This window comes from Callospermophilus lateralis, chromosome 10, assembly GCF_048772815.1.
Source record: "Callospermophilus lateralis isolate mCalLat2 chromosome 10, mCalLat2.hap1, whole genome shotgun sequence".
Classification (NCBI taxonomy): Eukaryota; Metazoa; Chordata; class Mammalia; order Rodentia; family Sciuridae; genus Callospermophilus; species Callospermophilus lateralis.
Genome location: NC_135314.1, coordinates 108,677,980 through 108,700,906, shown reverse-complemented (window position 1 = coordinate 108,700,906; position 22,927 = coordinate 108,677,980).

Genomic DNA, 22,927 nt, shown 5'->3' with positions numbered 1-22,927 from the left:
AATTTTATGGGGTTTTTTCATAGTAGAGAAAACTGAAAAGCAAGGAGAAAAGGTAATACATGCTTATGAAAGAGTTAAATGGAATAAGATAAAAAGACATTTTTGACCAAATTGCATTGCTATACTGTATGTGTGCAAATATGTAACAAGTTCTGCTATTATGTATAATTAAAAAGCTCAATTTAAAAAGCAAAAAAAGAGACATTTTGAGAAAATTAATATGGAGAATATCAATTTTCTATTAATACAGAAAATTAATCTAGAGTAATCTGGTGCATGATCTTCACAAGTACTGTCCACACCTCTATGCTCCACTGTCTGTGCAAGTTGCAGGCATAGTACTCATGGTAACCTACAGGCGCGATGTCCTGAAATAAGCACACTTATTAGGTTTCAGCTGGAATCTGAACACAGTTCATTTTGACTCAAATGCTTACTTATTGGTTATTTCCAAAGCAGACTCCCCACCTCCACAGGTGTTGGGAAGCCACCTGGACAAGTTAATTGAACCACCTGATAATGGAGAATAAGCGGGGAGTTGGGTGAGGCGGAGGTTGCCAGAACTCAGGCACCACTTTTATGGAAAGGCCCTTCCAGTATGCTCTGCTGGGTGTGTCACTCAGCATGGAAATCAGATTATAATGAAGTCGGAAGCTATCTGTGCTCACTCTGGCAGGCTTCTTAGCTAGGAAGGTTTTGGCCTGCCCACCTGAAGAGGACTCTCCAGACTTAGGCATCAAGAATAAGATTAGGGAAGGGCAGAATGTCAGCTAGGACGCATGGGCAGTACACCAGGAAAGAGTTTTACGGAGACACAAAGAAAATTGATTGACTCAGATTCATTTGGCGGGAAATCTAGGTCTTGTAACACTCCATTTCTTAATTTTTAATACTTCTCAGTGAAATTGCCAAAATGTTATTTCAGCTTTACTTAATAACAAGGAATTAAAATGAATTTGAAAAAAAATCGTTTTTGAAAAAATATCTCCAGTTATCAGTTATTTCATATGGAGCCATGTGCTGAAAAGTTTAATGTAATTCTGATTAATATAATAATGCATTTTTGGTAGAGGGAGTAGCTTAGCCAGAATAATCCAAAAACTTGTATATTGACTGGAAATGCAAATCAAGCTCATATGCCTGGACTGAACCTTCTCATTGGAGCTTTCCAAGTTCTCTAATTTGCATAAAAGTTTTAAACTGAAAAAGTTTCTTTGAAGGTAGTGGCATACCCCTCAAGTTCAAGAACACCAGTTCCCTGCGGATCTCTGGGCCTTGAGCTTGCTAAGTATTTGCTCTGTGACTGTCTTACAGCCCCAGCTTTCAGGAATATCTTGATAGCAGAAGAAAATAAGATGGCTTGGTTTGTTTCAGTTATAAACTTTGAACTGACAACTGAAAATGTAATTGATTTATATTTAATTAAAGAGTCATTAATGAAAAAAATTTAGGCTATTTAGTTATGACCATACATCACAGTTTTATTTCACTCTCCTTGTAAGAAAAAAAAAAATGTAGGGAGAAATTCAAATGTCATCTTGGTGGGGACATTTTACAGGAAGAGGAGTGAACTGAGCTGGAATGTACATCAAAAGAAAAGCAAAGCCTTACTGCAGGCTTTCACTTTCAGCTGATCATCAACAATAGGGGTGGATCCCTTGCTCATTTAACCACAAGATTGAATCTCATTAAAGTTCATTAGAGACTTAAGTAAGGTTTTATCAAGAATGTGAAATCTTTTCCTAAGGAGGTTGTGCAAGTTGGAGATAATTTCTCTTCTAAAGGACCTCCAGATTCTTCTAGTAAGTAAAATCACAGAACTGAGGTTTCCTGAGGCTATCCAAGGTCACTCAGGCTGGTCAGTTGCAGGAATGAGGGAGAAAGTCCCCATGCAGGTGGCCATGCTGTTATTAGCCATGCAGTGACTCAGTTCTGAGAAATGGGAATGATCCAGAAACCTAGAAGGTGTAAATTGCTGTCCGGGAGCATCTACCTATCTCCGAGAGCCTCACCAAACCTAAATGACCTAGGACTTCCTTTAACAGGACTTGGAAGTCCTGGGACTTCTACCAAGTCTAATCCTGAGCAAGGTGAAAACTCAGAGCAGAGAGTCCTTCAGAGAACTGGGACACGGAGAAGAAACATCCACAATAAACTATGGAGAAACACACACCAACCTCATCGCGCTAACTGCTGGTCCCCCAACCACCTCTGGCAGAGTTGCTGGGGTGTCAATCACGTACTTCTAGAGAAGGCAGACCTTTTTCCAAAAGGTTGACAAAGTGTACCTTTTATTCAAAACTATATTCTCATCCCCACCCCCCCCCCTCTCTCTTTAGCTTGAACTCAGGCTAGTAAATTTACAACAGAAATTTCCTTTGAGAATTCATGATCAGCCCAGACCTTAGCTATCTGAATATTGGGCTGAAAATTCCCAAGGTAAAAATATAGTCAAGTGGTCCCAGCTGGACTGAGCCAAATTAAAAAAAAAAAAAAAAAAAAAAAATGGACAGAATTGCCACTATCTAAATCCTACTGCAGGCACTTCGTGAGAATCAATTTATGAATAAAAATGACAATTGATGGAAGATCTGAAATATGAGAGGGAATGTAGCAGAGTACAGTATTCACACAGGTAAATCTAAGGAAATGTTTACCAGAAAACCATGGTGATAAGAAAAGATCAATGAAGCTGGGTGTATTGGTGAACCCTGTATTACCAGAGACTAGGAAAGCTGAGGCAGGAGAATCACAAGTTCAAGGCCAGCCTCAGCAACTTAGCGAGATTGTGTCTCAAACAAAAAAATAAAAAGGGCTGGGAATGTGGCTCAGTGGTAAGTACCTCTGGGTTCGATCCCCAGTGGGAAACCAATAAGAAAAATTAAAATAAACTAAAATACTAGACATTGATATATGCCGCAGTCTGGCTGGGCACAAAAAAAGCCTTGTAGGTTCAAACAGCAACTCTTTATTCCTGAACTCACCTGCACTCTACACACACTTCCCGAGAACACACTCCCTCCACCGGGCTCCACACGCCAATTCTCCGGGAACCTCCAGGAGAACTCAACTCAACTGGAACTCCAAAGTAGCAGGCTCCCGAGGCAACAGGATCCGCCCTAATCCCAGCAGGATCCGCCCCCCCCCAATCCCAGCAGGATCCGCCCCCCCCCCAATCCCAGCAGGATCCGCCCTAATCCCCGGAGCAGGGTCACCTTTCAACTATTCCCTCTAGCAAAATGCCAGGCGTCATTCCGACTAAACTGTGGCTCTCAACAGATATAGATACTGTGCAAATTAAGAGAGTATTAATCAAAGTACTCCAAAGTCCTTATATTGTTGGAAAAGAATATAATGATACTGATTAATGTTTAGGTCTTACACTTGAGTACATTAATTGTACTTTAAATGCTATTAGTTTTGTCAATAAAAGGATAAAAAATAGAATACATAAGGTTCAATCTTGCAGCAAGAAAGAAACTAGAATTAAACAGAAATCAATTTTTAAAAAATAATGAAAGAGAAAAATTAAATATTAAAAAGGGCATATAGGAAAACAGAATAAGATGATAGAAGTAAATAAAAAAGTGTTCATCATGGTAAATATAATTGGACCAGATTCTCCAGTTAGAAGACAAAGACTGAAATAAAACAAAATTTGGCTATCCCTGTTTAAAAGAGACACACCTTAAAAATTAAGATTTAGAATGGTTGAAGTCAAAAATGAGAGAAAAGCATAAGCAAATGTAACCAAAGGATTGTCAATGTAGCAATATTATAAGATAAAATAGACTACAATTTTACCCCCAGAAAGAGTAATCAGTTCAGCCAATGGCATAGTCCTAAACTTGATTACATGTAATAGCACAAATTTTAAGTCTATACTTCAAAAAGTAAAATGAGAACAGACAGGGGAAACTGATAAACCACCGTAGTGGTGGGTGATTTTGAAACAGATGTATTTGATAAATCAGATGCACAAATCAGTACCTGTATAGAAAGAAGATCTGAATAAAGTGTTAAAAGATCAACTAGTGGAAATATGTAGAGCTTTTTGTTCAATAAATGGAGAACACATGCTTCTCTTCCCCCCCCCCCCCAGGTATCTAAGGAATATTTAGAAACATTGATTATGTGCTAACTGCAAATTTTCAATGAATTTCCAAGACTCTAATTATAAGTAATACATCTTGAGGGGCTGAAGATGTGGCTCAAGCGGTAGCGCACTCGCCTGGCATGCGTGCGGCCAGGGTTCGATCCTCAGCACCACATACAAAACAAAGATGTGTCCGCCGATAACTAAAGAATAAATATTAAAAAAAATTCTCTCCCTCTCTCACTCTCTCTTAAAAAAAAAAAAAAGTAATGCATCTTGAACCTTAAGATAACTCAAGAGAAATGAAGTCACATGTACATTGGAAGTCAAAAGATGCAAACAAATAATTTAAAATAACACATGAATCCAAGATGAATTTACAATAAAAATTTCAAAAATGTATCTGAATGTCAATGAAAATGCTATCTACCAATGTATATCAAAATTTGTAGTCTTAAATGCTTTTTACTGCATGAGAAGAAGATTAACATTAAACAGGGATGAGAGGTGGGAGGGTAAGGGAGAAGGGAAATTGCATGTAAATGGAAGGAGACCCTCAGGGGTATACAAAATTACATACAAGAGGAAGTGAGGGGAAAGGGGGAAAATTATAAGGGGGAGAAATGAATTACAGTAGAGGGGGTAGAGAGAGAAGAGGGGAGGGGGGGGAGGGGGGATAGTAGAGGATAGGAAAGGCAGCAGAATACAACAGACACCAGAATGGCAATATGTAAATCAATGGTTGTGCAACTGATGTGATTCTACAATCTGTATACGGGGTAAAAAATGGGAGTTCATATCCCACTTGAATCAAAGTGTGAAATATGATATATCAAGAACTATGTAATGTTTTGAACAATCAACAATAAAAATTAATTAAATAAATAAATAAATAAATAAATGCTTTTTACTTAAGAGGAAACAAAGCTAAGATATATTAAAATGAGTATAACTTAAGAAGTTAGAAAAAGAACAGAAAGAATCCTAAGAAAGCAAATTGAATGCAGATGTGTATAAAAATGAAAATTAAAAAAAGAAAAAAAACGTAAAAATACAAATTTGGTTATATTAAGTATTTATTTCAGAGGGTGTAGACAGTGCAGTTAGAAAAGAGAGAGAAAAAGGAGAGAGAGAAGAAAGGAAAATGATAGAAGGAAGTAAATAGGAATAACAAAACTCATCCATGAAAATGGGATGATCTTCAATATTGAAAAATGAAGACAGTGTATATAAGATTACCATCTTTATAGGAAAGTAATGTGATTTTTTAAAGATTAATGTTAATAAGTTAATTACATTTTTATGTAACAGAAAATGTTAGAAAATATAATCTTAAAAGACTCATCTATAGTAACAAACATATGTATGGATAGATAATACTATAAATGTAAATGTAGACATTTTCCAGAAATAAATGCCAACAGAAATCTTAAAAGTTATAAATTTTGAAAAATCCTGAAGAGCCGGCAATTGTATAGACTGTCAAAGACCAGGTAGTTAACTATGTACTTGGAGTTAAATACTCAACATATTAAAACTATAAATTCTCAAACTGATCTATAGATTGTTATCAACCGAATGCCCAATAGAAATTTTTTAGATTATAATCTAAATAAGCATATTATAAAATGTTTGTAGAAGAACTAAGAGAATTATAGCCTGAAAAAAAAAAACAAGGTAGAAGTGATTTAGCCTACTAGATAGCTTTGAATATTAATAGTAATTTATTAATTTACTAATTAGTAATATTCAATTGGCTCAGGGAAAATAGATCAATCCCTATATTAGGGATGCAGAAATAGACCCATACTATAAGGAAATATGGAGGAGCAGAAAGGGGTGGGGGGTGATCTCTCTCTGGCCATTTATGAAAGGGTCATGGCCTACACCCCAGACCTAAACAAAAGTATAGTAAACGACTAGATCATACATTTCCCTGTCCTGGGGTGCTTCAGAATGCACATCCAAAGACCCAGCTGAACTGTCAACTTTTATGTCTAGGTTGTTTTTTTTTTTTTTTTTTTTTTTTTTTTAAATTTAGTTTTTCCTGTTGCAATCCTAAAGTCATTGATCCATTTTGAGTTGACTTTGGTGCAGGGTGAGAGATGGGATCTAGTCGTATTCTTTTTCATATGCGTATCTAGCTGTCCCAGCACCATTTGTTAGAAAGACTGTCTTTTCTCCAATGCATGTGTTTGGCCCCTTTGCCAAGGATCAGATGGCTGCCTCTGTGTGGGTTTGTCTCTTTGCCTTCTAATCTATTCCATTCATCTGCATGTCTGTTTCTACGCCTGTGCCTTGCCATTTTTTGTTACTACAGTTTTATGGCATAATTTGAAACTGGCACTGTGATGCCTCCAGCATTGCTCTTTTTACTGCTTAAATTATTTTGGCTATTCCAGATCTTTTATTCTTCTGTATTTTTATTTGGATTTTAGGATTATGCTTAGTTTTGAAGAAACATGACAGGACAAAGGTCTGATCTAATGCTAATAGACCGAGTGGGGAACCCAGCAAGCTCTGTCGGTCCAGTTTCTTCCTGGCCCCTCAGTGGTAGCATCCCCTCCCCCACTTGCCCCACCCACACTGCCTTGCTACAGGGCAGAAACTTTCTGAAATGAGGTGTGATGAGGTTCTTAATTTCCCTATGGCTGGCCTTGGGGAAGAGGAATTCTAGTTTCTGTAACTTGCCTTAGGAAAGAATAAGCATCCCCTCCCCCACTTGCCCCACCCACACTGCTTTGCTATGGGGCAGATCCTCTCTGAAATGAGTTATAATGAGGTTCTTAATTTCCCTATGGCTGGCCATGGGGAAGAGGAATTCTAGTTTCTACAACTTGCCTTAGGAAAGAATAAGGGATAAGAAACTGGAGGACAAAGATCAGGGAGAAAATTTGCTTCTGAGGTTGCTTTTGACAATCTGGCAAAATATCTAAATACCTCTTTAAAAAGGATTTAAAAATTCTTTAAAAGTCTGCTGAGACCTGCAGACTGAAAAAAAAAATACTGCATTCCTATATTATAAAAAAAAAAAGTTAGTTCTACATGAAATAGGAATTTAAATGTGACAGGTGTAGGTTTATTAAAAAAGTGCTAAAAGTACCAGGAATACACGGAGGATGGGCTGGCGATGGAGCTCCAGGTAGAGCACAAGCTCAGCACGCGAGAGACCCTGGCTTCAACCCCTGGCACGGGAACGAAAACAAACACAAAACTGTGCATTAGTGAACAAATTTGGAAACATGCTATCTGCAAATGTTGAAGGAGCACATGACTCAGAACCCCGCAGTTCCCCCTTCAGGCGTGCACTTCAGGAAAAACCTGGAGATAGGTGAGGATTTCACAGCAGCATTGTCTATGCTATTTTTTTTTTTTTTAACAACTGAAAGCACAGAAGTGCATTAATGGGAGAAAGGACAAAATATTGTAATACATGCATAAAATGGAATACGGTCCAGAATGCAAAATAACCAGCTGCGACTAAACAAATCAATATGGGTGACTCGCGGCAAAATAATGTTGACTAGAATAGCAAGCAACCCCTGTGCATGGTATTATAGATGCAAAGAAAACAAAAAGATGAACCGATTATGTAATCAAGGAATCCACAATTTAGTGGGTAGAAGAAATCCAAACAAGCATTTACAATAGAATATGTTGATTTTCATAATTGAGTTACAGGCAAAGTTCACTGGAAATATAGGCAAGGGCAACTTTTTGCCATTGGGTGTGTCAGAACACTTTATCCTATAATGTTTTTTATTTGATTTGAGGAATGAGTAGGAATTTTCTAGATAAAGGAGGTGACGAGGGCGTCTCCCTTTTGAGAGGGAGAGAGAGCATCAGGAACAGTGGCACATTCTCTGTCTTGAATATTGTGTGGGACACAGTGGAATATGCAGAAGGGAAGGTATGGCTGAGATGCAAAGGTAGAGAGACGGAGGAGAGAGAGGAAGCTGTTTCTTGAGGGCCGGCTGCAGAACAATAAGGTGAACAGATTGGTACACCACGCAAAAGGGTTTACATTTTGTTGCCTGCAATCGAAAGACATTTTGTGCAAAAAGGTCAGAGTGGTTCCCGCCAATGCCTGCCCCAGTGGTGGGAACGGGAAGGCTAGACAGATAGGGCAAGGGTGAAGGCAGGGAGCGCTTCTAGATCTTCTGGATCCAACAGGAAGCTCTGTTGGAGAGCCCGCGCCATCATTCTTATGAGAGACGTTTTGAAAAATAAGTAAATGATCTAAGGCAAACAAAGGAGAGATTTTTGCGGTAGGATCCCACAGGACTCAGGGGTTTTGTTTGTTTATTTTTGTTCTTTAAATCTTGAAGGTAGAGAAGAATCAGGAATGACTCTTTGGGTTTTGAGCAATGGGGAAGCTCTGCCCCTCACTGAGAGGGAAAGCTGGTGGTGGCGAGCTGGTATGAGGTGTTGGACATCCTCAAGGTAGCACTTCTGTCACGAGGGACCCTGACAGCGGGACGTCTGTTGCTTCTGACAATTTGGTAAAATGTCTGACCATTTTTGAATGGCACATGCACTAACTGTGAAGGTGGACGCATCTGACTACAATATTATGACTTCAAGCCTCATTGGAGAAAAACAAAAACAAAGATCCCCCAAGTGACTATTTTGAAAATAGTCACTGACCAAGCAGTTTCTCAACTGAATATAACTGAGTCACTGGAACTTAAATTTCAAAATGTGGCATTGAGCCAGTTCTCTGGCTAAGCTCTTCCAGGTGCTCTGATGTGATGGGGCAGGAAAGTTCCTACCAGGGCAGGCTTCCCCTTCCTCACCTTAGGGTGCCACTCCGTTTCATTTCAAGGCACATCATCCCCCCACTCTCCCAAGAGGAATGTATGTCTCCTCCCAGCCACACGTGTGGACCCTGGCACTGGTTATGTGCAGCTCATATGGACACTTGGCATCCCAGACCTGGAACGGACTCCAGCTCAGAGGGAATCTGCTTCAGAGCCCGGGGTGGCCAGAGCACCTCTGCATCTGATTCGCTCAGGCTGGAGCTCTCTGCGGCATCCCCCTGGGGGTTCCATGGTCCTGATCCAGGAGGTGAGAGGAGGAGATGAACACTGCACCCCAGCAGCCCTGGGAAGAATCTGAACACCTATTTTCCTCGGGGCACGGTGGTTCAGCTTCGCATGGTTAACCTTTAAATCTCTGGCTCTTTCTGACTCTGATCATGGGCATAGATGCTAATTCCAAATAGTTGAAACTAGGAGAAGCAATACAAAGAAATGCAGCTTCTAATAAACCCTTGAGTTGGAAGTTTTCGTCTTTCCCTGAGATAATCACATTCTATGTGTAATCAGTTCCCAACTGCTCTTGGATCTGTGACATTTCCAGAAGTGCCAAGTGAAACAGAAATATCTGGATTTTAGACTCTTGTGTTTTACGCTCTATTAGCACGTGGGATCATACCAGTTCTTTTGCAAGGATGGAACTTGTCTTCAACCCAGCGTTTTTTAATTCTTTCCCTCAGGCAGTTGGCTCTTGCATGGAGAATCCTTCTTAACTCAGATTATTAGACTTCACTACATTCTTTAAGACTGAGTAAACAGAACACTTTAAAATTAAACCTTATTTATGCAGGCAAATGTGTGTGCCCTGTGCCTTTAGTGTTTTCAGTCATCCCTTGGAATCCCCTGGAGACTGGGTTCAGAACCCCTACAGATGCCGAATTTGGGGTTGCTTAAGTCCCCTGTGGAAAGAGGCATAATATTTGCATATGGTGGGCTGGGGATGTGGCTCAAGTGGTAGCACGCATGCGCGGGGCGCTGGGTTTGATCCTCAACATCACATAAAAATAAAATAAAGATATTATGTCCACCTAAAACGAAAAAATAAATATTTTAAAAAAATTAAAAATATTTGCATATGACATAACACATCTCTCTGTACACTTGAAATTATCTCTAAATTCCTTATAATACCTAACACAATGCAAATGTTGTGTAAACAGTGGGTATACTGCATTTCTTATTTGTATTATTGTGTGTTGTGTTTATATATATATATATATCCCAAATATTTTCCTTCTCTGTTGGTTGAACCCATGGGTATGGAATATGAGGTTATGGAGAACTGACTGTACTTTCATGAAAATGTTTAAAATATCCCAATGCCAAATATAAAGAAAAGCAGTTCTCATTATTACAAGATGCTTTTTTTTTTTTTTCTTTTTTTGCAATCCTGGGGATAGAGCCCAGGGCTTTGTGCATATGACACAACTGCTCTACCACTGAGTTACATTTCCAGCCATTCTCATTTTGAGACAGAATATGCATAAGTTGCCCAGGCTGGCCTTAAACTTGTGACCTTCTTGCCTCAGCCTTCCAAATCACCAGGATGTGCATCACCACGCCCAGTTTCCAAGCTGCTTTTTAATGTATAAAGTCTTTTCAACTATAGTGATGGTATTTCGTAAGTGTACCCAGTGCATATAAGTACACTCTGACTTTTAAAACTAGGTAGGCCAGAAAAAAAAAAATGTGAAGAATTAGTAGGACCATTTGATTACTTCCTGATCATACATAACTGTAAAACAACTCCAAAACATTAAATGGTGTAGTTTGTCTTGGTTTTGCCCCTATCACACTGGCTGCATCATTCTGGAAGAGTTGTCTGTTCCCCTCATCTGCCTGTGATGTCTAAGGGTTGTCATTACTAAGGGAAAACAATCTTACTTCCTGGTTGTGCCCATGTCCTGAGGCTGTGGAGCTGGGCAGGGTGGCAGTCCTCAAGGGGGTCTTTCTGCTGGGAATCACTGACATCACACAGACGAGGGGTAGGCTTCACACAGTCTACCAGGCTGTTACAATAGCGGAAGGCAATGGAGCCTATTCCTCACCTGACAACCTAATGGCATTGCCTTTACGCACCTGGAACTCAAGAGAGTCTCATCCTGTGAAGGAATTCAGACGCATTTATTTCTCCAGTAACTCTTTGAAGTGATAGACCCAACATGATCTTTTCTTAAAATTGGGAGCCATCTTGCCACAAAGCCATGAAAAGATAATTTCGGCTTTACTATAAATTACTGCAAATTCTGAACCTGCTTGGAATGCCTGCCCGTGCCTTGAACTCACCCATGCCTGGCTCTCTGACCAGATAGCAGCCCTCTCTGAAACTTAGTGACACCTCATAAATATTGGCCTTCCCTGGCCAGACAACGACCCTCTCTGAGGCTCTAATGGTCCTCATAAATTCTGATGTTGGGGCCAGCAAAAAATGTAAACCATTAGTGTGATGCTTGTCAGAGTTCTGTTATCTGTAACCTCCCTTTGTGTAACTTTCTGGGCTATAAAGCTGGGCTGCAGGAAAGCTGCTGTGCTGTCTTGTTCCCGCCGTTTTGGGAGGGAGAGGCAGCCCGGCCGGTCGAAATAATAAGCTTGCTTTAATTTGATTTTAATTGGAGTCAGTGGTCTTTTCTTGCGTCCTGGTCTAACAGAAGTAGGTATCAATAAAAGTTTAAAAAAAAAAGAAAGAAAGAAAGAAAAAAGGGCCTCTCTATGAAGTAATGTTCTCTCTTCTTGTGATACCACCAGTAAAAGTTCGGGACAGTTTCACAGTAGGGGGGGTGGTTAATATGCTTCTGAGGTGCCTCAGAGGAAAAGGGCCAGGTGAGTCAGGACACTTGTCACAGGGATGTGGCAGCCGCTTGGTGGGCCCGGCCCTCTCCTGGGCTTTGGTCAACCTGTCCCCTTCCCACTGTCCCCTCCACTGTCCTCTTGCCCTCTTTCTGAACACAGGCTTTCTACTCCTGGCCCTCGGCCCTTCCTCGGGTATCATCCAGGCTTCTGGAGTCTTGAGTTCTCCTGGCTTCCACAGCACTTGCCAGGCCTCTCTTCCTGTCTGCCTGCTGAATGAGGCTGTCCCTGCCTTGGTCCCCCTTCCTGCCTTTTCTTCCTTGGTGGTTTCTCCCCATGCTGTTGTGTCAGCCTTTGTCTCAGGGCAGACAGTGCCCACACCCACACGGGTTAGCCTGACCTATTGGCCACCTCAGTTCCCGAGCAGGCGTTCCTAGGGCAGGGGCAGCACACACAGGGGGTCTGGGCTGCACACATCCAAGTGGCTCTCCTACTCCTTCATTACCCCACACAGTCAGTTTCCAGGCCCTCTCCACAGGGTCTCCCCAATCCCCCGCCCCATGTTCCACTCTCAAGGCCAACACTGGCCAGGGTGAATTTCATTCTCTTATTTTGCCTGAACTGTTATTCTAACATTTCAACCAGTATCCTTACAAAGACAGGGCTTCATTTTCATTTGAATTCATTGTTCACATTACTTCCCAGTTGATTGTCTTAAACAGAAGCTCGGATTTTTTTTTTTTTTCAAAACTGTTCAAAAACTTTCAATAACCCCCCTAGTGCTACAAAATTCTATCTTTTCTTAGTTCACTCATGTGAAACCAAATTTAACAAAACTTGTGCTGGCTAAATATATGGGGGGCCTGTTTGAATGGGAGATGCTGTTATAAGTACAGAGAACTGAAAAACACCCAGCTTGTTAATACAACCAGTGACCCCGTACAGGAGCTGCCTACAATATCCAGTTTTGGGGGAGTTATGTTTGTTTCAATAGCTTTATGATGCAGTTTATTGTTAAACAATAAACTGCACGTATCCAAATGTACAATTTGATATTTTTTGACAGATGCATGTATCCATGAAAGAATTACACCATCATTATAAGAAATTAATCTGTCACCTTCTGAAAGCACCACCTGCCTATTGGTAGCCTCTCCTTTGTGACCTTCTTGACCTTGCCCACCCCTCTGTCTGCCACTCCATCCTAGTTTGCCTTTTCCTCAATTTTATATAGATGCAGTAATACATTATGTACTTGCTTTTGCCTGGACCTTTTTTACTCAGTGTAATTATTTTAATATTCATCCCTGTACTAGCAATAGTCAGTGTTTGTGTTTGGACTATGTTCCATAGTCTGGGTGTACCATCATGTGTGTTTGTCTGTGTTGATAGATACTCGTGTTTCCAATTTGGGGCTATTACAGTCAGAGCTGCCACGGAGATTCGCGTTTAAGTCTGTGTGCAAGCACCTGAACTCGTCTCTTCTGGGTCCTGTTGCTGGGAGTGCAGTGGCTAGATAACAAGGCGGTCATGTTCCCTGCTGCTGCCATCTCATCACCTTGGACAGACTGCCAGGCTGCCTTCCAACCTGTTGAACCACCTTATATTCTCACTAGCAGTGTGTGTGTTCCACTTGTTCCCCATTCTCGTTAACACTGGGTACGGTCATGCTTTTTAATTTTAGCTGTGCTTACAGATGTGGTTTTAATGTGCACTTCACTAATGACTGATGAAGTTGAGAATCTTTTCATGAAGCTGTTATCCATAGATTTTGCTTGGTGAAGTGTCATTCAAAAAAAAAATTTTAAAAAGAAAAAATTATAGTTAAATCTAATTTTTTTTGGTACCAGGGTGTTTTTAAAATTTTTTAAATATTTTTTTTAGTTGTTGATAGACCTTTATTTTACTTACATATTTATATGTGGTGTTGAGAATCAAACCCAGTGCCTCACACATGCCAGGCAAGTGCACTACTGCTAGCCCCAGTCACAGCCCAGTACCAGGGTTTTAACCCGGGGTACTTTGTTCTTTTTTTTTTGATATTTTATTTAGACAGGGTCTTGCTGAACTGCTTAGAGCCTCACCAAGTTGCTGGGGCTAGCTTTGAACTTACAATCCTCCTGCCTCAGCCTCCCAAACTGCTGGGATTACAGACATGTGCTAAATTTTTTAAATATATAAAAACATCTCTATTTTGTCTTTGAATTTTTTTTAATAGATTGTATTTTCTCTTCAATTATCATTGGACTAATGACTATAAGAAAAGATCTTTGGAGAGTTTGTTGGAAGCCCAAGAAAAGCCTACTCGTTCTCAGCATTGCTACAAGCAGAAAATACTTCAGATGAGCCCAGCCTGATATGCCGGAACTGCTCAGGTTGCTCTGTGGTCTCTCCTCAGTGACCTCTAAACCGTGCTCTGAGCTCTGCCAGGGGACGGGCTATGCAGAGGCATTCAATAATGATGAATCCCACTGTGAATATTGGGATTTCTGCTTTGACTCCTCTTTAGATCCTTCTAGTTAGGTCAGGAAAAAGCCAAGTTGGGTTGGTGTGGCACCTCTGTACCACAATCGCTAACCACATCCCTCAGCCAAGGGACATAAGTGCTCAGGCCCAGGGTCGGTGGCAGAGGAGCACATCCAATGAGCATTCTTTTGCTCACATTTTTTTCATTGTATTTACTTTTATAGCAGGTGACTTAGGTTTTCAACCAATGGATGGTAGTGATGTAAAATTTCATATAAATAAAATATGTATAAAATATATAAGTTCTGGTAGTACCAGGGTTTGTACCCTGGGGGCTTTCCCACTAGCCACCTCCCCACCCCTTTCTATTTTTTATTTTGAGACAGTGTTTTACTAAGTCATCCAGGCTGGCCTAGAACTCATGAACCTCCTGCCTCAGCCTCCTGAGTAGCTGGGATTACAGGTGTGCACCACCACACCCGACTTACATTAAAATATATTTTTAAGTTGAAGAAAGTGAGTTGATTCATGGACAAAATTTACGTAAGTATAGCCAATTGCCCTGCAGATTTGTTAGAAATCATTAATATACAAACCAATGACTGAATTTGGGAGGAAATTATGTAATATTTAGCTGCAAAATATACTTTAAAACTAAAGTCTCTCCATGGCAACTAGGGTCCCCAAGGAAGTGGACCAGTTGGCTGGTCATGGGCCACAGGCAAGCGAGGAGAGGAAGAGGAGATGGCCTAGGCAGCTTGGCTGGGACAGCAGCCAGAGAAGCTCATGTTATTTATTTATAAGAAATAGGAAACTTCAGAAAATGTAGGGACAATAGCCATGCATGTTCATATGTGCTCTTATTTCTTTTTACTAGATATTCTTCCCTCCTTCTTCTAAGCTCGTTTTCCCCAGGGCTTTCTCCTTAGTCAACGTGCTCAGGTTTTAGGATAGACAATTTAAAACTTGATGTTGGAGATCGGTGAGGCTCTGTCATGCTCCCTTTTAAGGAAGTAACAGATAAGGAAACAAACTTCATTTTACTTACATAGTTTTCAAGATGATTTGAGGCTAACGATAGTCTACTCTTTATTGACAGCTTTGTGGGGAAAGACCCTCCTCTGCTTTTGCTCAGCTGGGGTCTGAGGAAGCGTACTTATGCATCTTTGTCTCCTGGGGCCCTTAGGACCAAGGTGAAGTTTGATTGGTTCATTTCACACGTCACGGGCACTTGGGTAAACCTGTCTGCTGGCCACTGGTGGGAGCTTCAGACATAACTCTTTGTATTCCTGGAACCTCAGAAGGTGCCTGCATTGGCAGGCAGGGCTGTGGCAGGTGTAGTGGGATGCGCTCGGCTGGCCCTTATCCCATGTGAGGAGAAGGAGAAACAGAAACAGGTAGACCGGGGAGACGGAGCTGTGGCCACCTGTACACTGGGGCCAGGCATCAGTGACAAACACGGTGGCTGAAGAGTCCAGGGATTCTCCCTGTGGGTTTTGAGGGAGCATCACCCTGCCACACCTTGCCTCCTATGTGAGGCAGCACGTCTGCCTTAAGACGCTGCTTGCTGTACTTTGCTCCAGTGGCTCTTGGAAGGGGGGTACAGACAGGAAGGAGCTCTAGAGTGGAGGGAGGGAGGTCTCCCAAGTAAGGGGACAGACCACAGGACTCTGCCATCATAACTGCGGTTCTGTGAACAGTGTACCCATGGACCCACATGATGAGTATGAGTCACAGCCCAGCACAAGCAGTGGACAGAGCCTCTGGCTTTGGCCACAGTCAACAGCACTGATCTCTGTCCCTGAACCACAGAGCCGATGTCTTTCTCTCTTGCATATTCTTTTTTCTTTTCTTTCCCTCCCCCCATCTTCTTCCCTCCCTTCCTCCCATTCTTCCTTCCTTTTTCCTTCTTTCCTCTTCTCAGTACAGGGGATTGAACCCAGAAGCCCTCCACCACCAAGTCACATCTCTAGCCCTTTTTCTTTTGAGACGGCCTCACGGAGTTTCCTAGACTGACCTAGAACTTGCACTCCTCCTGCCTGGCCTCCTGAGTCACTGGGTTCACAGGTGAGCACCACCATGCCCACTACCTCCATCTTCTCCTGTGTCTTTCATAATTGAGTATTTTACAGTTGAGTGTTGCTATAGGTATCAAACATACTATGGAAGAACATTCCCTCAACATGAACCACATCCTTACTCTGGTGCTCTCCAGTCTAACATGGGCCGGAACAATGTATGTATTCTGATTACTGAGGGGTCTTTTGCAGGTTTCCAATTTAGCACCTTCCTGTGGACTCTGAGAGCAGCCTTGCTCTGCAGGGCTTTGTCCGCCCACTGGTATGAGGAGCAAGATCCCATGTCACCTCCAAGGGTTGAGCGTGGCCAGCTTCCTGCTTCTGGTGGCCTCAGAGTCAGGATGGGCGTGGGCTATTCATAGCTTTTATTTTCTTCTTCACCAGACCAAAGCAATTTTGAGAAAGTTTATAGAGCTGTTTGTCATAGTTTATTCATGGATGCTCATTTCAAGGGTTAAAAAAAAAAACAAAACCTGCAGCGTATCTTATGTAGCTGTGTATATTCCTGCACATGTATGTAACCTAGGTGCACATATTTGTATAAACGGATATAAACGTACAGTGGACAAACTGAGATGAGGAGAAATCAAAGTATTTTCTGAAAATGCTTAGAAGTAATAATGGAAAATCCAAGACAGTAACTTAGGTGCTCAACTCTAAAGTTAGCATTCCTCTATGTGAGTGTCACTCTGTGGATACAGTGTTCCAGCACAGAGGTTCTCGACCTGCATTTAGCTCACCAGCCAATTTTCAGCAGTGACTGGACACATCGCAGGCTGTCACATTTGTGGGGCGGGGTTTCTGCTGGAACCTGGTAAGTAGAGGCCAAGATGTACATGAAACTCCTTAGAACAGAGGCGTCTAGGCCAAAGAGCCAATAGACCCCAGGTTAGGAGCTGTCGTCTAGTGTAATGCCTGATATTGAATGCTTTAAAAAAAAAAAAAAAAAAAAATATATATATATATATATATATATATATATATATATATATATATATATGTTGTGGATGGACACAATACCTTCATTTTACTTATTTATTTTTATGTGTTGCTGAAGATCAAGCTTGGTGCCTTGCATGAGCTAGGCAAGCACTGTACCCCTGAGCTATAGCCCCAGGCCTTACTGAATGCTCTTTATCAAACATTTACTACATACTAGATGCTGTGCTAGAAAAATCATTTGTCAGCATTGTTTTCTTCACCCTCATGATATCCCTGATTAGGCAGATACTGTTATTCCTTTCTACCCACCATGAAGCTAAGGTGCTGAGATCTGAGCGCTGGTGTCCCCTGCGATTCACATGTTAAGCCTCATCACTGTTGCGGTGACATGCAGAGGTGAGGCCTTAGGGCTTTGTAATGAGGCTCTGCCCTCGTGAAGAGGAGGAGCACCAGGATACCAGGAGCTCAGAGAGCCCGTTGACCTTTCCCCACCTGTGAGGACATGCAGGAAGTGCCACCTGTTACGAACAGCCCTCTCCAGACACCAGATCTGCTGGCTTCTCAGCCCCAGAGCAGTAGCCAATACATTTCTGTTGTTTATAAGTTGCCCAATCAAAGTGTTTTTTTTTTTTTTTTTTTTTTTTTTTTTTTTTTTTAATTGGCTTGCATGGATTACGGTACGTGGATTGGAGAGGTGAATTTGAACCAGCAGGTAGGCTAGAACTTAAATACAGATGTGTTTGTTGCTAAAGGATTTCCCCCCTCCTCTTCCTCCTCCTCCTCCTCTTTCACTCCTGGGGATAGAACCCAGGGCCTCCTGCATACTAGGCATGTGCCCTGCCACTGAGCTGCGTCACAAGACCTTATATTTCTTTGTTTTATTTTGAGATAGTCTTGCTGATTTTCTGATGTTGACCTTGAACTTGTGACCTGTCCCTGCTCAGCCTCCCGAGTGGCTGGAATTACAGGTGTGGCCACTGAGCCACCTAGTCTTTGCTTTTAACCTGTTACATTCTTTCTCTCTGATAGGAAGTCGGTCATCATAGGATGGGATTCTGAATAACCTCCCATTAGAGATGACCTTATGCTTTGATTGCCTTTGCCTGATAACAACTTTTGTGAACCTTGTGAGACAATGACATGGTGCAGAATCTACTAACACATGCTCACATAACAAGATCGGCCACACAAGGAGCTGAGGATCACTTTACCCTGCCTGAAGAATACACATCTTTGCCTGATTTATACCTTAGAGAATGAGGAATATAATTTAAAAATACTTCAACCTACTTTAAGCTAAAATTTACAAAGTACATCTGTGATCATTTTTTTTCAGTAATTTTTATCCAGCTATATAATGATTGAGAACATTAAAAATATATATGAGACTATTTTAGGCTTTTTTGTGTTGCTATAATAGAAGAGCACAGACTGGGTAATTTGTGAACAACAGGAGTTGATTTGGCTCATGGTTCTGGGTCTGGGAAGTCCAAGGATTGGGGGGCTGCATGTGGTGAGAGCCTTCTTGCTGTGTTATCCCATGGCAGAAGGGCGAGAGGGCATGCCTGAGCCATGGTGAGAGAGATAGAGATAACTTATACCTCAAGTCCTTTTATGATCCACTTTCACCCATTCATTAGAGAGAGGCCCCAGGACCAAACACCTGCCAGTGAGCCCTGACTCCCATCTCTGCTGCATCAGGGAGTACGTTTCCACCACATGCCTTTAGGTGGATACATTTAAACAATAACAAGAGAATTTAGGAAGCTGATTTTTTTTTTTTTTTAAAGGAGTGTGGATCAGTAACAGCACACCACAAAGCAGGACAGGACTCCCAACAGAAAAACAAAAGCAAATATGATAAAATAGTAAAAAGTCATGCGGTCAAAATCCAGAACACAAGGAAATCAAGCGAATAAGAACTCTCCTTGGGACTTTGTTCCCTCTGGGGTCCTCTGTCAGTTCTTGTGGAAGCGTCAGGAGCCTGGAATGGAGCATAGCTCAGGGAGGAAAAGTAGAGGCTAGGGGTGCAACACAAAAAAGAAGGACTGGGAAGGAGGACTAGAAAGCCTTCGTTGCTCTGGGATGGAGCCCCAGAGGGCTACAGGCTCAGGATTAGAGTGTCCCGACAGTACTCCATCTCTTTAGGAACTGACCACCCCACTAAATGCGCATCCCTAAAACTGGGTTAAAATACTCTAAGACCCTTAGCTCCTCACCACTAGCAAGAAGTGACCATCAATCCTCTGTGCAGGAATATGATAGCATACCAGACTTGTAACTGTTTTACCTATAATACTCTATCAAAAACAGCTAGATGCACAAGCAAAGAACAGAAAACCAAGGGAGACCAGGCAGCAACCAATAGTGGAATTATCAGAAGTGGATTTCAGAATAATTATGCACACTATGATCTAAACTGTAAAAGAGAAGGTTGAGATTCTTGACATACATACTACTGGAAACTTAAGAAAGGACTAAGTCAAAGTTGAATATAGAATACATGAACTTAAAGCTAAGGAGAAAATAAATAAAACACAGAATGAAAACTGAGAAGCAAAAGGAAGTACCACAGAGAAAATAAGAGGCAGGGAGATTTCCGGATCTACTGAGAAGGGCTAAATACTTCTAATTAGAGCCCCAGAAAGAGGAAAGGGAGTGCATATGGTGGAAGTAGTATTTGGAAAAATGTCTGAGAATATTCTAAAACTGGTAAAAGCTATCAAAGTAACAGTTTCAAACGCTAAGGATGAGTTAAAAGAAAGTCAGAGGCCCATGTGACAGAGGGACCATGTTGAGGGTCAAGCTCAAAGACCAAACCTGAGAGCTGGCCAAGGAGCAGAGGATGCAGGGAGGACATGGGAGGTGGCTCTGGTCTTGTCTGCAGTGTGTCATTCCTCTAACGCTTTGCTTCCCTTCTCTTTTTTCCTCATGTACCTGGTTATTTTGAGGTGCTAGAAATTGTGTATAAAACATTGTAAATAATTCTAGCTCCAATAAGACGCCATGGTTTAATGAATCATACATACAGAGGATTACTTTTGCCTCTTGCTGAGGGTGAGGCAGTAACCTGATTCTTAGAGCTAGCGATAAGACTCACAGCTGAATTTTCAACAGGAAGAATGGGTGCCTGGAGACAATGGAAAGACTCTTTTCAAAGTTGTGAAAAGAGTATGTTTTTCTGGAACTGGAGTGTAGATCAGTGGTAGTGCACACACGTGGTATGTGTAGATTCCCAAAGGAGAAAAGAAGTGTTTTCAAGAATGAAGGCAAACTAAAGAGAAGGCACGTTATCATCAGACCTACACCAATGGGAACACTAAAGGGTGTTCTTCACGTAGAGGGAAAGGGATGTGGGTGAAAGCTCTGAAAGGCAGGAAGGAGTATGGACAAGGCAGAGGTGAACGGAGGTCCACCTAGATGAATGCCAACTTCAACAGGTGGCCAGCGCCATCCTCACTATGTCGCTCAACCCTGACTGAGAAGTCCCAGCTCGGACAAGGAGGCAGTGTAAAGAAATAAAAATGCTTGAAAATTCAAAAGTAGGAATTTACAAATGACTTGATTTGTACCTAGAAAAAATCTAAGCAATCTACATGTGAATTGTTAAAATTAATAAGTGAGTCTAGTAAGATTGAGCTCTATAAGGTCAGCGTAAACAAATCATTTGTATTTCCATGGTCCAGTGACACTTGTGAGTTTATATTAAAAAAAACAGAATCCCCCTTCATGACTTCATAGCCCAGAACAAACATGAGTAAAGGATGTTCTGCACTTTTTATCTACGTTGCCACTTCAAATGTAGCACATCTTCTTTTATGTGTCACACACAAAATGATCCTTTGATCATGCATACACCTTAGACCAAGTGCTGAGGGCTTTGGAGTTCATTTGTAGTCCTACATCATGGAATGATTGTGCTCCATCCTCATATGCTGAACCCCCACCCAGTACCATGGCTTTAGAGGTGGAGACTTTGGAGGCATTAGGTTGAGATGGGGGCAGGACAGTGTGCCCCTGGGGAGACTGTGTCCTGAGGAAAGAGGAAAAGAGACCCTGCTCCTCGTCCTCCTGTTCAATTGTGCACACAGCAGGGAATGCCCTGTGAGAGCATCCAGCAAAATGGGCCTCACCTGGGTCCCAGAAGTCCAGATTCCAGAACTGTGGAAGAATACATCTCTGTTGCAGAATCCACCCAGCCCACGCAATCCACCCAGCCCACGGAATGCTGTGACAGCAGTCTGAACAGAGACCCCTCCTCCAGCCATGTCCCTCCCCCGTCATGAATGCCCTCTGCTCCTTCTCCATCTCTTCACCACCACGGGCACCTACTTCTGGGAAGGATCCGAAGGCACAAGAATCACGGAATGCTGCACATGGGGGAAATCTTAGATCCTCTCTATCAGTTCTTCTCATTCTACGAGTGATTAGACTAAGGATCAGAGAAGGTGATGTTCTCGTCCCAAATTACCTGTGCTAAGGTGGGTAAGCTTGTTGAAAGTGAGAAAGCTCTCTTTACCTTATGTGTTTAATTTGATCCATTAAGAAAGCTTCTAGGGGGCTAAGGTTGGAGCTCAGTGGTAGAGCGCTTGCCTAGCATGTGTGAGGCACTGGGTTGAATTCTCAGCACTGCATATAAATAAATGATAAAAAAGGCCCCTCAACAACTGAAAAATATTAAAAGGAAGAAAGAAAGCTTCTACCTACTCAGGTGCAGTGGCACACACCTTTAATCCCAGTGACTTGAGAGGCTGAGGCTGGAGGATTCCAAGTTCAAGGACAGCCTCAGCGACTTAGCAAGACCTTGTCTCAAAATTAAAAAAAAAAAAAAAAAAAAAAAGAAAAAAGAAAAGAAAAGAAAAGAAAAAGGGCTAGGGAAGGATATGGCTCACTGGTAAAGAATCCCTGGGTTCAATCTCCTATACCCCTGCCCCCCCACCCCACAAAAGAAGGAAAGAAAAAAAGAAAAAGCTTCCACTTTGAACAAGCCCAGAGGGAGGGTACCTGCAGGTCAAAGAAGCTACCTTATAGCTATGAACTCGTGATTTTGCTAAAAATATCAAAATATCATTTTTATCCCCAGCCTCTCAAAGGGCAGGTATAAAGAACTATTTCTCCTATCAGTAACTTATGGCCTGGTGGGACAAAGTCATCTTAAATGGCAAATAAAGTATCAGGATCACCTCCACCCTTATGGTTGTTGCTCAAGAGCACTACCTGCTGATAAATAGCTCCTGCTTTGAGACTCTGGGTCTAATTGCCTATCCATCAGAACTTCCTCCACACCCCTGGATTCTCATACTGTTATGTTTTATTTTATTTATACTCTTTGTAAACAATGATCTCTATATATTTTTTTGCTCTCTATATATTTCATATATATAAAAGTTCTCATTTATGATTAAATAGATTGCATGAGAATTTTAATTTTCCTGGAAAGAGTTTTTAGTGGATCAAGAAACTAGGAATTAGACCAGAGACCCCCCTCCTAATAGAAGAAAAAGTACCCAACCCCTGATCATATTGGCTTAGGACCTGACTTCCTTAACAAGACTCCTAAAGTGCAAGAAATAAAATCAAGAGTCAATGGGATGGATTCAAACTAAAAAACTTCTTCTCAGCAAAGGAAACAATCAATAATGTGAAGAGAGAGCCTGCAGATTGGGAGAAAAATCTTTACTACACACACATCAGATAGAGCACTAATCTCCAGGATACATAAAGAACTCAAAAAATGTAAC